Source organism: Mustela putorius, unplaced genomic scaffold (assembly GCF_011764305.1).
Source record: "Mustela putorius furo isolate JIRA1106 unplaced genomic scaffold, ASM1176430v1.1 tig00003845_pilon_pilon_pilon, whole genome shotgun sequence".
Lineage (NCBI taxonomy): Eukaryota > Metazoa > Chordata > Mammalia > Carnivora > Mustelidae > Mustela > Mustela putorius.
The window spans coordinates 21241150-21256792 of NW_025421998.1; the positions used below are offsets into that span (position 1 = coordinate 21241150).

General features: G+C 37.1%; 1 protein-coding gene and 1 long non-coding RNA gene across 2 annotated transcripts in view; one reads left to right on the forward strand and one right to left on the reverse strand.

Moving 5' to 3' along the window:
- FBXL13 (F-box and leucine rich repeat protein 13) overlaps positions 1–15643 on the forward strand; it is a 248478-nt gene that overhangs the window by 21883 nt on the left and 210952 nt on the right. The window lies entirely within an intron of this gene.
- LOC106006619 overlaps positions 1–15643 on the reverse strand; it is a 58556-nt gene that overhangs the window by 9863 nt on the left and 33050 nt on the right. The gene's annotated exons all lie outside the window — the stretch shown is intronic.

A 15643-nucleotide genomic window follows, 5' to 3' on the forward strand; every position in this document is an offset into this window, starting at 1 on the left:
ACATCCTGTATCCTTGCTGGTTTGCAAGATATCCTTTTTCTTTTAAAATTTGGTTGATTACTCTTTCTTGAGAAGGCATCAAGCTAAGTATTGCCGTAACCTGGAAGGAGTAAAAATAGTGAAGGTGTGAAATGATGAAGAGATGACCTGGATTCACATTGTTTATGTTAAGATGAATTTAAGCGTAAAGTAAGTAATAATAGCTGATGATAGGGCATTTTTGTATGCTTGTCTGCTATGTATGGCATTTGAGAGTTCTAAAGAACGTTTTTGTAAGTTTTTAATTTTGTTTAAATTGTTTCAGGTACTTTACATAAAATTTGTAATAAACATTTACATGTTTAGGAAATTGATTTTTCAAAGTTGCATTTATTTAGATAAGTGTTTATTAAATAGAACCCTAAAATACAAATATCAGTCAATGTTTGTCTCCAGGCATAAGAACCCCCTTGGGCATTAAAGACTGTTTCAATAATTTGCAAAAGATAAAAAAATCTAAGAAAATCACTCATGAAAAATCCAACAGTTTATAGCATGTCATGTACTGTCAGACACTGCTCACTTCTGCATTAAAGACGTGGTTTCTTTTTAGTATTTTTGTTATTTCTTTGAACTTTTCCAGTCTATAGAAAAAAAAAAAAACCAGAGTCGGGAGGGATTTGAAGTAATGCATTCAATATGTATTTATAAACCGTGTCTCGGTCTATTCAGGGTGCTGTAGCAAAATATAGCTGTTATAAACAACAGAAGTCTGTTTCTCCAGTTCGGGAGGCTGGGAGGTCCAAGATCAAGGTGCTGGCAGATTCTATGTCTGGTGAGAGCCCAGCCCCTGGTTCATTACCTGCCAACTTCTTGCTATTTCGTCTTAGAGCAGCAGGGGTGAGGAAGCCCCCTGGAGTGTCTTATAAACACACCGATTGGTTCATAAGGGCTCCACCTTCATGGGCTAATCATCTCCCAAAGGCCCCACCTCCAAATGCTATCACATTGGAGATTGGGTTTCAACATTACCGATTTTAGCGGACATAAACATCCAATCCATAGCAAATCCCATACTACATTGCTAGCATTATTCTAGAATGATGTTATATGAGATAGTAATGAAGCTCATCAATGAAGTAAAGACACGGTACTTTAAAATATGATGAGATATGTTAAGGTAATTTAATGTATGATCTCTCAGTTCAAGGATTAACCGAGCAAAAAAAGGAATTGCCTACCAGAAGAAAAAGTTTGTTATAATACACTAAAAAACAAAAATTGTAATATGAATTCAATGATTTACATTTATTTTTTGTTTGGTTCTTACCAGATTTGTTTGGTTCTTACCTATTATTATAGTAGGTATTTCAAATATTATAGAGGTAAAACATTTTTCTTCTATTGGCATTATGTAAACACATCAGTTTTCTCAGATGTAATAAATGGACAATATTTAACAAAGTTAAAAGTTAAGGGGGACCAATTACTGCTGCCACTAAAGAACCATAAATTCAGTATTATTTGTCAGTTAGCATTCATGGTTGGTGCTGGTATTTCATTATTTTTTCATTTATTACAAAATTTCACCAGGCCTCACCAGCCTAGGATACAAGGAGAACAAAGTTGATAGTAATATTCCAAATTTCAGTGCCTCTAGTCCCTATCTTCAAAATCTAAGTGGTTGGTTTCCCCTTAAAATTCCAACCAATTGTATTTGGGAATTCCAAAGCTCTCCAGTGTGAATTCAAGAATTCCCCTTGGCTTCCCCAAGCCCATTTAGTTGCCTGAAGGTGACCCTCAGCACTGAGGCTGTTGCCTTCTGGAGAGCCCTGAAGGTGGAGGTGGAGACTGAGGCGTCTTCAACCACAAATCTTTAATGTGCCAAAATAGTGCTCCTTTCTCTGGACTGTTGCTCTACTCAAAACATATCCGGTGGTCACACTGTTTGAAAGACATACTTTTATGAAGACCTTAAACCAAACTTGTACTTTAAGACTAATTCCACAACTGTTTGCCTGCCAAAATGGTACCACTATGTGGCAAGAGCTCAAAATATCCATGTTCCCAGTAGCTTTGGAGAGAAATGCTTTTGATTAAATTTTAATTGGAGGGATTGCATTATTTCAAAATTTGCTGTAACGTAAGACTTTTGTAATATTTTTATTAAGTTATTTCAAATTTTCAGAACTTCAGAGTTAGACAAAAGTTGATGGCATGGTGCTGTGTGTGCTGAAGAGAAGTGGAGGAAATGTCTTCTCTCATTTTGTGTCACACAAATAGTGCCAAGTGCCTCATAAGAACAGTTCTTTGGGATTTTCCCTGCAGTTTCTTTTTCCTTAAGGCTCTGACCCCCAATCCATGGGGCTGAGACCAATGCTATAGCAACCTCCCCAACACCTCCTGCATTCCAGTCATTCTTTCAGATGATAGACTCAAACTCCTTCTTCAGCCTCTCATCAAAACAAATTCAAAACAAAAACATTTAAATTGGTTTCTAGAACTTTTTCTGTAAAAATACATTAAAGACACCCAGATACTGAATTCATCTGATTTAGTCTGGGACCATGCCTTATTTGCCCTTCATAGTCATTAAACATTGAAAAATACAGAGAAGGAGAACAAAGAAAAAAGTGGGATAGTTTTCGTATCAACTGAATCATCAGTGTTAACATGCAGTCCTTGTTTAGACCCTAATTTGAACAAACTAACTACTTAAGATATTTGGGGGAACAATTCCAGAGAGTTGGGTAATAGATGATATTAAACAATTATTAATTGTCTCAGTTGGGATAACACAGTTGTGGTTGTGAAGAAAATGTGGTTATATTTTAGAAATAGGTACTAAAAAATTTGGCTTGTATACTTTATATACTTCAAAAACATTGTTGACAATGTTAAATGTAGACTATGGGTATTAAGTATTCATTCTAATTCTCTGAAAGTTTGAAATTTTTTTAATAAGATATTTTTAAGGCTGAGTTGTAATATGCTACAGGTAGCATCTTTTAAAAAAGAGATTACTATTGTGATTTTATTTTTCTTCCAAACTATAAAAATGTTTCCCTGAAACTAGGGTGTTAGGTTGAGTTATTTTCCTTGAGTCATATTGTATGCTGTTGGAACTCAGTTTAAAACAGAGGGCCATACCACAAGGGATAAGACATATTCTCAGTAGTAATAGCAACTCACCACAGTGATAATTCCTAAAGAGGTGGGGAATGAGCATGAGCAGTTTACAGAGGTTCACAGGAGATTCTAATTGGCCTCTGGAGAAGGGGCCACCAGTCTAAAAGAAAAGAGCAGTGTCACATTCTAACTAAATGCTGACAAAATTCTTTTGCAATTAATTCGTTATTGAGATGTTCCCACTCTAACTTTAGAAACCATCTCCCATGGCAGAATTTTTCCTTTTATTTCCAGACTCATAACTAATCTTATAATATTACTGGATTCTCAGAAATTATATAAAGATGCACCTTTCTCTCCTTCTCCTTCTCTTCAGTTATCACTCAGTCTGTGTGTAGCAGTCCTTCTGGAAAATTGGGGAGAGTGGTCTGTTACAGCTTGGAAACAGAGTGCTCACTGTGAGGCCCTTTATATCAATGCCAACTTGCTTTTTATCCAGCAACTTCTGCATGGTCATTGCCTGAATCCTTTAATCTCCATTTTTAGAAGCCAGATGGCAGAGAATTGCTAATTTCCAAGGAATTCAGTCCATACATATTTGTTGAGCTCCTACTCCGTGCAATCCTATCAGCTGGAATAAAAAAGTGAGAGAAAGAATATTTTCTAATCACTAGCAGCTAACTAATATACAGCTGCTATCAAGAATAGAGGGCAGTGGGGAAGATGGTGGAACAGCAGGACCCTGAGCTCATCACACACCGAGTCAATAGCTGCTACATATATTGCAACTAACTTTGAAAATAAGATGAAGACTGGCAGATCATATCTTGCAGAGAGAAGTCCACATCAAAAAGGTTAGGAGGGGTAGAGATGTGGTCAAGAACCAAACTCTTGAGAAGAGAACCAAATGAACCACAAATGGGAGGGACTCCAGAAGCATGGAGGAGTGAGGGGATCAGACCCCATACCAGGCACCACTGGCCCTGGCGACTCACACTGGGAAGATGAGTCCCCATAACACCTGGCTTTGAAAATCAGTGGGACTTAACTCTGGGAGCTTTAAAAATCAGCAGGGCTGGCTTAGCCCTAAGAGAGCTTGGGGGGTTGGTGGTAGGAAACCAAGTCTCTACCCTTAAAGATCCAGGATACTAAATGACTCTGTGGAAACACAGCACAGTTACAGAAATTTTTTTTTTTAAAGATTTTATTTATTTATTTGACAGACAGAGATCACAAGTAGGCAGAGAGGCAGGCAGAGAGAGAGGAGGAAGGAGACTCCCCACTGAGCAAGAGGCTGATGTGGGGCTTGATCGTAGTACCATGGATCATGACCTGAGCTGAAGGCAGAGGCTTTAACCCACTGAGCCACCCAGGTGCCCCCAGTTACAGAAATTTGAAAAGTGCTTGGGATATATATGAAGGAGATTTATTGACTAACTTTAGGGCATGTGTTGGAAGGGCAGGGATCTACGGGAGAGTTCTTTGGGAGCAAAAGTGCTAGGGGGAGCCATTTTTCTTGCCCTCCCCCAGCCTAGATAGCTGCCTGCTTGGGGGAGCCTATTCTAATGCTCTCCATCTCTTGATTACTAGGACTGCTGCCCTGGCATTCTCTTTTAGCCCCACACTATACAATCCACCTACCTTGGGAGGTGTTCCTTCAAAGTGGCTCCAACTCTGTCATACCTGGCAGGCAGTACTGGCTAGAACCAGTCCCTCTCCAAAGTGACTCTTGCCCTGTAGACATGGGGAGATAATGCCACACACCAGCCCATCAGCTCAGCCATTTCTTCAGCAGGGCCTTTGAGTTGGCTGCATAAGAAACAAGACCTGCTTGTCAGTGCGTCCACAGCTATCACAGAAACTAATCGCAGAGATCCAGGCTGAGGACCAGTCTGACTCACCAGTGTGTCCATAGCAATAGGAAGACACATGCAGCCTATACAGGGGACACCCCTGGAACACTTGGTTCTGGTGTATAGGGGGACTGCAATACCACGCACCAAAGAACTGCACCATAGGACCACAACTTTCAAGACCAGGAGACATAGCTGAACTACTTAATACATAGAAACAGATACAGAGAGTTAGACAAAATGGGGGAGATGGAGGTATATGTCCCAAATGAAATAAGAAGACAAAAATCACAGAAAAAGAGCTAAACAACATGAGATAAGCAATACACTTAATAAAGACCAAAATAATGATCATAAGATACTTACTGGACTGGACAGAAGAGTGAGTAAACTCAATGAGGACTTCAACAGAGATAAGAAATACAAAAACCAGTCGGAGCTGAATTACATAATAATTGAGATGAAAAATACACTAGAGGGAATCAACATCAGATTAAATGATGCAGAAAAATGGGTCAATGGGGCACCTGGGTGGCTCAGTTCGTTAAGTGTCTGACTCTAGATTTTGGCTTAGGTCATGATCTCAGGGTCATAGGATCAAGCCCTATATTGGGGCTTTTGCTGGTCATGGAGCCTTCTTAAGATTCTCTCTCTCCCTCTGTCCCTCTCCCTAACTCATGCTCTCCCTTTCCAAAAAAATAAAAATAAAAATAAAGATAAGAAGGATCAGGAACCCAGTCAACAGAGGACTGGGTAGTGGGAAGGAACAAAGCTGAATAGCAAAAAGAAAAAGAATAATAGAGATGCAAATAAGTTAAGAGACCTCTGCAACATCATCAAATATAACTACATTTACATTATAGGGATCCCAGAAAGAGAAGAAAGAAAGGGGTAAAAAATTTATTTGAAGAAATAATAGCTGCAACTTACCTAACCTGGGGGAAGGCAATAGACATCCAGGTCTAGGAGGCAAAGAGATCCTCAAAGAAGATGAACCCAAAGAATTCCACACGAAGACACATAATAATTAAAATGGTAAAATGTAAAAGTGAAAAGAAAACCTCAAATATAGAAGGAGAAATCAAACAGTTACATGCCAGAAACAATCCATAAGGTTAACAGCTGATTTTTTAGCAGAAACTTTGTAGGTCAGAAAAAAATAGCATGAAATATTCTAAGTGCTGAAGGAAAAACACTACAACCGAGAATACTCTACCTGGCAAAATTATCATTCGATTGAAAGTGAGTTAAAAGCTACCTAGCTAAATAAAACTTAGAGGAGTTCATCACCACTAAACCACTCTTACAAGAAATGTTAAATGGAATTCTTTACTTAGAAAGAAAAGACCATGCCTAGAAGTAAGAAAATTAGGAAAAGAAAAAATTTCACTAGTAAAAGAAACATATAATAAAGATAGTAGATTAATTATTTATAAAGCCAATATGGAGTTAAAACACAAAAGTAGTAAGATCAATTATATCTATAATTAGTCAGGGAATACACAAAGTAAAAAGATGTAAAATATGATGTGAGATGCATAAAACGTGAATGGGGGAGTAAAAATTCAGTGCTTTCAGAATGTGTTCAAACTTAAGCCTCATCACCTTCCTATAGACTGTTATATGCATACAGTGCTTTATATGAACCTCGTGGTAACCACAAATCAACAGTCTGTAATAGATACACAAAAAGTAAAGAGAAAAAAATCCAAGCATAACACTAAAGAAAGACATCAAACCATAAGGAAAGAAAGCAAGAGAAGAGAGGAATAGAGAATAACTACAAACACAACTAGAAAACAATTAACAAAATGGCAATAAGTACATACATATCAATAATCACTTTAAATGTAAATGGATTAATGCACCGATTAATAAAAAAATAGTGCAACCAAATGGATAAAAAACTAGGATCCCTCAATATTCTGCCTACAAAAGATTCAGTTTAGACCTAAAGATATATACCCATGGAAAGTAAAGGGCTGTAAAAAGATATTCCATGCAAATGGAAGTGAAAAACAAAACAAAATAAAAACCAGGGTCGCAATACTTGTATCAGACAAAATAGACTTTAAACTAATACTGCAACAACAACAACAAGAACAATAAGAAGAACAACAACAAAAAGAGGGGCTTTACACAACGCTAAAAGGATCAATCCAACCAGGGAATGCTATTGTAAATATTATGCACACAACATACATAAATACTAAATACATAAAGCAAACATTAACAGACATAAAGGGAGATTGCCAGTAATATTAGGGGAATTTAACACCTCACATACATTAATTGATAGATCATCCAGACAGAAAAATCCATAAGGAAACAGTGGCTCTAACCAATACATTAGACCAGATGAACTCAAGAGATATAGACAGAACGTTTCAACCAAAAACAACAGAATACACATTCTTTTCAAAAACACATGGGACATTCTCTAGGATAAATAATATGCCACTTTAATAAGTTTAAGAAGATTGAAATCATATCAAGCATCTTTTCTAATCACAATGATATGAAACTAGAAGTCTGTTACAAGAAAAGAAAACCTGGAAAAAACACAAACACATGGAGGCTAAACATTGTGTTACTAAAGAAGCAATAGGTCAAAGAAGAAATCAAATTAGAAATAAAAAAATAAGGGTGCCTGGGTGGCTCAGTGGGTTAAAGCCTCTGCCTTCGGTTCAGGTCATGATTCCAGGGTCCTGGGAACCAGCCCCAGACTGGGCTCTCTGCTCAGCGAGGAGCCTGCTTCCCACCCTCCCCCACCTGCCTCTCTGCCTACTTGTGATCTCTCTGTCAAATAAATAAATAAAATATTAAAAAAAAACCAAAAAAATACATAGAGACAAACGAAAATGGAAAAACAATGGTGCAAAATCTTTGGGATACACCAAAAGTAGTTCCAAGAGAAAAATTTACAATAATATAGACCTACCTCAAGAAACAAGAAAAATCTTAAATAAACAACCTAACTTTATACCGAAAAGAACAACAAAAAAAGAAGACTAACAAAACCAAAGTCCAAATTAGTAGAAGGAAGAAATAATAAAGATTTGAACAGAAATAAATGAGAGAGAGAGTAAAAAAAAAATCAATAGAAAAGATCAATGGGGGCGCCTGGGTGGCTCAGTGGGTTAAGCCGCTGCCTTCCGCTCAGGTCATGATCTCAGGGTCCTGGGATCGAGCCCCGCATCTCTGCAGAGCAGAGAGCCTGCTGCCCTCTCTCTCTCTCTCTCTGCCTCTCTGCCTACTTGTGATCTCTGTCTGTCAAATAAATAAATAAAATCTTTAAAAAAAAAAAAAAAGAAAAGATCAATGAATGCAAGAGCTGGTTCTTTGACTAGCTAAACAAAACTGATCAATCTTTAGCAAGTTTCATTAAGAAAAAAAGAGGATGCAAGTAAATATTTTTAGAAATGGAAGGAGAAATAACAACAAACATCACAGAAATATGAAGGATATAAGAGAATATTATGAAGATTATATGCCAAAATATTGGACAATTTGGAAGAAATGGACAAATTCCTAGAAACATACAACTTCCCAAAACTGAATCAGAAAATAATAGCAAACTTGAATAGACTAAGTACTAGTAATGAAATTGAATTGAATCAATTACCCCAAAACTCTCAACTAATGGAAGTCCAGGACTAGTGGCTTTTTAGGTGAATACTACCACACATTTAGAGAAGACTTAATACCTATCCTTCTCAAACTATTCCAGAAAGTAGAAAAAGAAAGAATGCTTTAAATTCATTCTATGAGACCAACATTAATCTGATACCAAAACCAGACAAAGACACTGCAAAAAGAGAAAACTACAGGCCAATATTCCTGGGGAACATACATGCAAAAGTCCTTAACAAAATATTAGCAAACCTAATTCAGTCTTACATTCAAGGGATCGATCACTACAATCAAGTGGGATTTATTCTAGGGATGCAATCTTAGCAAATCAATCAAAATGATGCATCACAGGGGTGCCTGGTGGGCTCAGTGGGTTAAAGCCTCTGCCTTCGGCTCAGGTCCCAGAGTCCTGGGATGGAGCCCCACATCGAGCTCTCTGCTCAGTGGGGAGCCTGCTTCCTCCGCTCTCTCTCTGCCTATCTCTTTGCCTACTTGTGATCCCTGTCTGTCAAATAAATAAATAAACAAATAAATAATGATGCATCACATTAACAAGAAGAAGGATAAAAACCACATGATTATCTCAATAGATGCAAAAGTATTTGACAAAATACATATCTATTTATTATAAAACTGTCAACAAACTGGGTATACAGGAAACATCCCTCAACATAATAAAGGCTATATATGAAAAACCCACAGCTACATACTCAGTGGTGAAAACTGAAAGCCAATTCTCTAAGATCAGGAAAGAGACAAAGATATCTACTTTCACTACTTTTATTCAGCAAAGTACTGAAAGTCCTAGCCACAGCAATCAGACTAGAGAAAGAAATAAAAGGCATCCAAATTGGTGAGGAAGAAGTTAAACTGTCACTGTTTGCAGATGCCATCATACTATATGTAGAAAACCACAGGACTCCACCAAAACAATATTAGGATTAATAAATGAATTCACTAAAGTTGCAGGATAGAAAATTAATATAGAGAAATCTGTTGCATTTGTATATACAGTATATTAACACAGTAGCAGAAAGAGAAATAATAATAATAATAAAACAACTCTAATTACAATTGCATCAAAAGAATAAACAACCTATAAATAAACTTAACCCAGGAGGTGAAAGACTTATACTCTGGAAACTATAAGACATCAATGAAAGAAATTGAAGATGACACAGATAGAAAGACATACCATGCTCATGGACTGGAAGAAGTAATCTTCAAATGTCCATAATAGTCAAAGAAATCTACAGTCAATGCAATCTCTATCAAAGTACAAACAGCATTTTTTTTTTTAAACAAAACTGGAGTAATACTAAATTTGTATGGAACCACAAAAGACCTTGAATAGCCAAAGCAATCTTGGGAAAGAGCAAAGCTGGAAGTACCACAATGTCAGATTTTAAGATATATTACAAAGCTATTGCAATCAAAACAGTATGGTACTGGCACAAACGTAGACACATAGATAAAGGGAATAGGATAGAGAGTCCATAAATAAACCCACAGTTATACTGTCAAACTGTGACAAAGGAGGCAGGAATATACAAACTATAGAAATGAACCATGAAAGTATAGTATAGAGAGCAGGATGTACAATGGGGAAAAGACAGTCTCCTCAACAAATGGTTTTGGGAAAACTGAACAGCTACATGTAAAAGAATGAAACTGAACCAACCACTTTCTTACACCATGTACAAACATAGACTCAAAATGGATTAAAAACCTAAATGTGAGACTTGAAATCATAAAACTTCTAAGAGAAAACATAGGCAGTAATCTCTTAGACAATAACCTTAGCAACATGTTTATGGAGTCTTCTCAGGCAAAGGAAGTAAAAGCAAAAATAAACTACCAGGAGTACACCAAAATAAAAAGTTTTGCATAACAAAGGAAACGAACAACAAAATGGAGAGGTAACTTCCTGAAGGAGAGAAGATATTTGCAAATGACATGCCTGATAGGGCTTAAAATCCAAAATATATAAAGAATTTGTGCAACCCAATACCAAAAGACACAACACAAATACTCCAATTAAAAATGGGCAGAGGATCTGAATACACATTTTTCCAAAAATGACATACAGATGGCCAGCATATGCATGAAAAGATGCTCAACATCACTCATCATCAGAGAAATGGAAATCAAAACCACAATGAGATATCACCGCATACCAGTCAGAATGGCTAGTATCAAAAAAACAAGAAATTACAGGTGTTGATGAGGATGTGAAGAAAAGAGAAGCCCTGTGCACTGTTGGTGAGACTGTAAATTGGAGCAACTAATGTGGAAAACAGTACAGAGGTTCTGCAAAAAATTAAAAATACCATATAATCTATTAATTCCACTTGTGATTATTTATTTGAAGAAAATGAAAACACTAATTTGAAAAGATATGTGTACCCCTATGTTTACTGAAGAATTATTTATACTAGCCAAAATATGGAAGCAACCCGTGTCCATCAATAGATAAATGGATAAAGATAAATGGTGGTACATATATATATGAAGGCATATTATCCAGCCATTTGAAAAGAATGAGATCTTGCTATTTGCGACGACCCAGATGGACCGAGAGGCTGTTACGCTAAGTGAAGTAAGTTAGACAAAGACAAAAGCCATATGAATTCACTTACATGTGGACTTCAAAAAAACCCAGAAGAAATGATGGTATTTTTAAAAACAAATTAATAATTTAACAAATTATTTTTGTTTAACAAACAAACGAACAAAAAACAGAGTTATACATTCAGCGAAAAAACTGATAGTTAACAGAGGTGAGGTGTGTAGGAATATGTGAAGTGGCAGAGGGAATTAAGACATATAAGCTCAATGGAGAAAAACTGAAAGCTTTTCCGCTAAGGTCAGGAACACGGCAGGGATGTCCATTATCACCACTGCTATTCAACATCGTACTAGAGGTCCTAGCCTCAGCAATCAGACAACAAAAGGAAATTAAAGGCATCCAAATCGGCAAAGAAGAAGTCAAATTATCACTCTTCGCAGATGATATGATACTATATGTGGAAAACCCAAAAGACTCCACTCCAAAACTGCTAGAACTTATACAGGAATTCAGTAAAGTGTCAGGATATAAAATCAATGCACAGAAATCAGTTGCATTTCTCTACACCAACAGCAAGACAGAAGAAAGAGATATTAAGGAGTCAATCCCATTTACAATTGCATCCAAAACCATAAGATACCTAGGAATAAACCTAACCAAAGAGACACAGAATCTATACTCAGAAAACTATAAAGTACTCATGAAAGAAATTGAGGAAGACACAAAGAAATGGAAAAATGTTCCATGCTCCTGGATTGGAAGAATAAATATTGTGAAAATGTCTATGCTACCTAAAGCAATCTACACATTTAATGCAATTCCTATCAAAGTACCATCCATCTTTTTCAAAGAAATGGAACAAATAATTCTAAAATTTATATGGAACCAGAAAAGACCTCGAATAGCCAAAGGGATATTGAAAAAGAAAGCCAACGTTGGTGGCATCACAATTCCGGACTTCAAGCTCTATTACAAAGCTGTCATCATCAAGACAGCATGGTACTGGCACAAAAACAGACACATAGATCAATGGAACAGAATAGAGAGCCCAGAAATGGACCCTCAAATCTATGGTCAACTAATCTTCAACAAAGCAGGAAAGAATGTCCAATGGAAAAAAAGACAGCCTTTTCAATAAATGGTGCTGGGAAAATTGGACAGCCACATGCAGAAAAATGAAATTGGACCATTTCCTTACCACACACACAAAAATAGACTCAAAATGGATGAAGGACCTCAATGTACGAAAGGAATCCATCAAAATCCTTGAGGAGAACACGGGCAGCAACCTCTTCGACCTCTGCCGCAGCAACATCTTCCTAGGAACAACGCAAAAAAGGCAAGGGAAGCAAGGGAAAAAATGAACTACTGGGATTTCATCAAGATCAAAAGCTTTTGCACAGCAAAGGAAACAGTTAACAAAATCAAAAGACAACTGACAGAATGGGAGAAGATATTTGCAAACGACATATCAGATAAAGGACTAGTGTCCAGAATCTATAAAGAACTTAGCAAACTCAACACCCAAAGAACAAATAATCCAATCAAGAAATGGGCAGAAGACATGAACAGACATTTCTGCAAAGAAGACATCCAGATGGCGAACAGACACATGAAAAAGTGCTCCATATCACTCGGCCTCAGGGAAATACAAATCAAAACCACAATGAGATATCACCTCACACCAGTCAGAATGGCTAAAATCAACAAGTCAGGAAATGACAGATGCTGGCGAGGATGCGGAGAAAGGGGAACCCTCCTACACTGTTGGTGGGAATGCAAGCTGGTGCAGCCACTCTGGAAAACAGCATGGAGGTTCCTCAAAATGTTGAAAATAAAACTGCCCTATGACCCAGCAATTGCACTATTGGGTATTTACCCTAAAGATACAAATGTAGTGATCCAAAGGGACACATGCACCCGAATGTTTATAGCAGCAATGTCCACAATAGCCAAACTATGGAAAGAACCTAGATGTCCATCAACAGATGAATGGATCAAGAAGATGTGGTATATATACACAATGGAATACTATGCAGCCATCAAAAGAAATGAAATCTTGCCATTTGCAACAACATGGATGGAACTAGAGCGTATCATGCTTAGCGAAATAAGTCAAGCAGAGAAAGACAACTATCATATGATCTCCCTGATATGAGGAAGTGGAGATGCAACATGGAGGCTTAAGTGGGTAGAAGAAGAATAAATGAAACAAGATGGGATTGGGAGGGAGACAAACCATAAGTGACTCTTAATCTCACAAAACAAACTGAGGGTTGCCGGGGGGAGTGGGTTTGGGAGAAGGGGGTGGGATTATGGACATTGGGGAGGGTATGTGATTTGGTGAGTGCTGTGAAGTGTGTAAACCTGGTGATTCACAGACCTGTACCCCTGGGGATAAAAATATATGTTTATAAAAAATAAAAAATTAAAAAAAAAATTAACTATGAGGTAGGAGTCATGTATACTTGGACTTGCAGGGCTTATTGCCCTTATGAATTCTGAGATATTAAGAGAGAATTCTACAGTACAATTGTTTCTTATTGCTAATGAAATTCTAATAAAAATGTTTCCTTATTATAATAGCAAAAAAAAAAAAAAAAAAAGACATATAAGCTCCGAGTCAGAAAATTAGTAAGTCATGGAGATGAAAAGCACAGCATAAGGAATCTAGTCAATATCATTGTGAAAATCTTGTATGATGACAGGTGTTTACCACACTAGTTGTGGTAAGCACTGAGTAATGTAGAGAATTTTTAAATCACTTTGTTATACACCTGAACTAATAGAAATTGTATGTCAACTATACTGCAACAATAATATTGCATAAATAATAATATACAATGATAATAAATAATAATAATAAATGCAAATATTTCAAGTAGCACGTTGCTGGAGCGTAGTGAAGATGTTGAACGGTGGAAGCAAAACCATGTGACTGAGTGTCCCTGCCTGTGTCTGAGGGTTAGACTGGCCAGAGGGGCTGCTGAGCCCCAGTGGTGCTGATGCATGCGTGGCCCCAAGTGGGGGTGGGGCATTCCTGGGCTTGAGCCTTTGCTGCAGGTCAGTGCCTTGACACACACACTCTCTCCTTTATTTAAAAAAAAAAAAAAAGATTTTATTTATTTGAGAAAGAGACAGAGGACAGCAGCAGGGGAGGAGTGGGAGAGGGAGAAGCAGAGTCCCTGTTGAGCACCCAGTGACACTTTCTTAAAGCTATTTTCCCTCTGGAGAAAACAAGAGGATGCCAACAATGAGGAAAAACCGTGGCTATTTTCATTCTATTAGTGTTTTTGTTTTGTTTTTTTTGGAGAACAATATATGTGAAATTAAAATAAGAATTTAGGGAAAGGAGGGGCGCCTGGATGGCTCTGTTGGTTAAGGGTCTGCCTTCAGCTCAAGTCCTGATCTCAGGGTCCTGGGATTGAGGCCCATATGGGCTTCCCTGTTCAACGAGGAGCTGGCTTCTCCCTCCTGACCCTCCCACTGCTCGTGCTCTCACTCTCTCTCAAATAAAATCTTTTTAAAAAATTTAAAAAAGGAACTTAGGGAAATGAACTCTTGATAAAAGAATATTAGAATGACAAACTCTTCCAGAATATAAACTGTGTGTGGATTCATGAGGACATTACCTTCTTTCAAGAATAGAATTGAAAAAAACACTTTTATGCTGATTTAAAGAGTTGATTATTAGAAAACTCGAGTTCAAGAGTTCCTGGCTGAATAATTTTTGTTTTTATTCATTTGATCATGTAATATGCTCATTTTTAAATGAACTATGCCATTTGCTGTAGATATTTATATAGTTCTTTCCAGGTTATAACTTCTAGAGAAAAAAGTTTAATCTTAGGAAATTTAGCGGCTAATGGCAGAGCAAGAAAATCGTATTGTAGATGAAATTTGTCTTTACTTCTGCCATTTCCTTCCTTTCCTGGTTTTAGCTCTACCTTGCTGTGATATCCCCAATATTTCTACTTTGTTCATCTGGATTCCTTTCGCTTATGAAAATCAGAATTTAGTACAATTCTGTCATTTTAGTAAAATGACTTCAATGATTTATGATCGCCCTCACCACAAGAGTAATCTGCATATAAATTGCCATCAAACTGACGATTTCCAAATGTCATTGAACATCAGGCAGAATATCAGGGGGTTGTTGGGCCTTTGTTATACGCTTAAAATAGCTCCATGATTAACGTGTGTGTGTGTTTTATCTGTGAACTCAACAAAGCATTGACAGCAGTGTGCAAAGGAGAAAAACATCTGTCTTTGAAAATCAGAATTCAGAGTTCTGGGAAGTTGGTATAGATTTGAACAAAACAGATGTGGCCACATGTTTGACAAAGAAGGTGGTGATAACCTGAGAAAAAATAACACCATTAGCACTTCACAGTACCATGTACATATAACAAATGTGTTAATATGATATTATCTTACTCATTAAAGAAGGTACAGAAGGTACAGATGATTTCAGGAATCC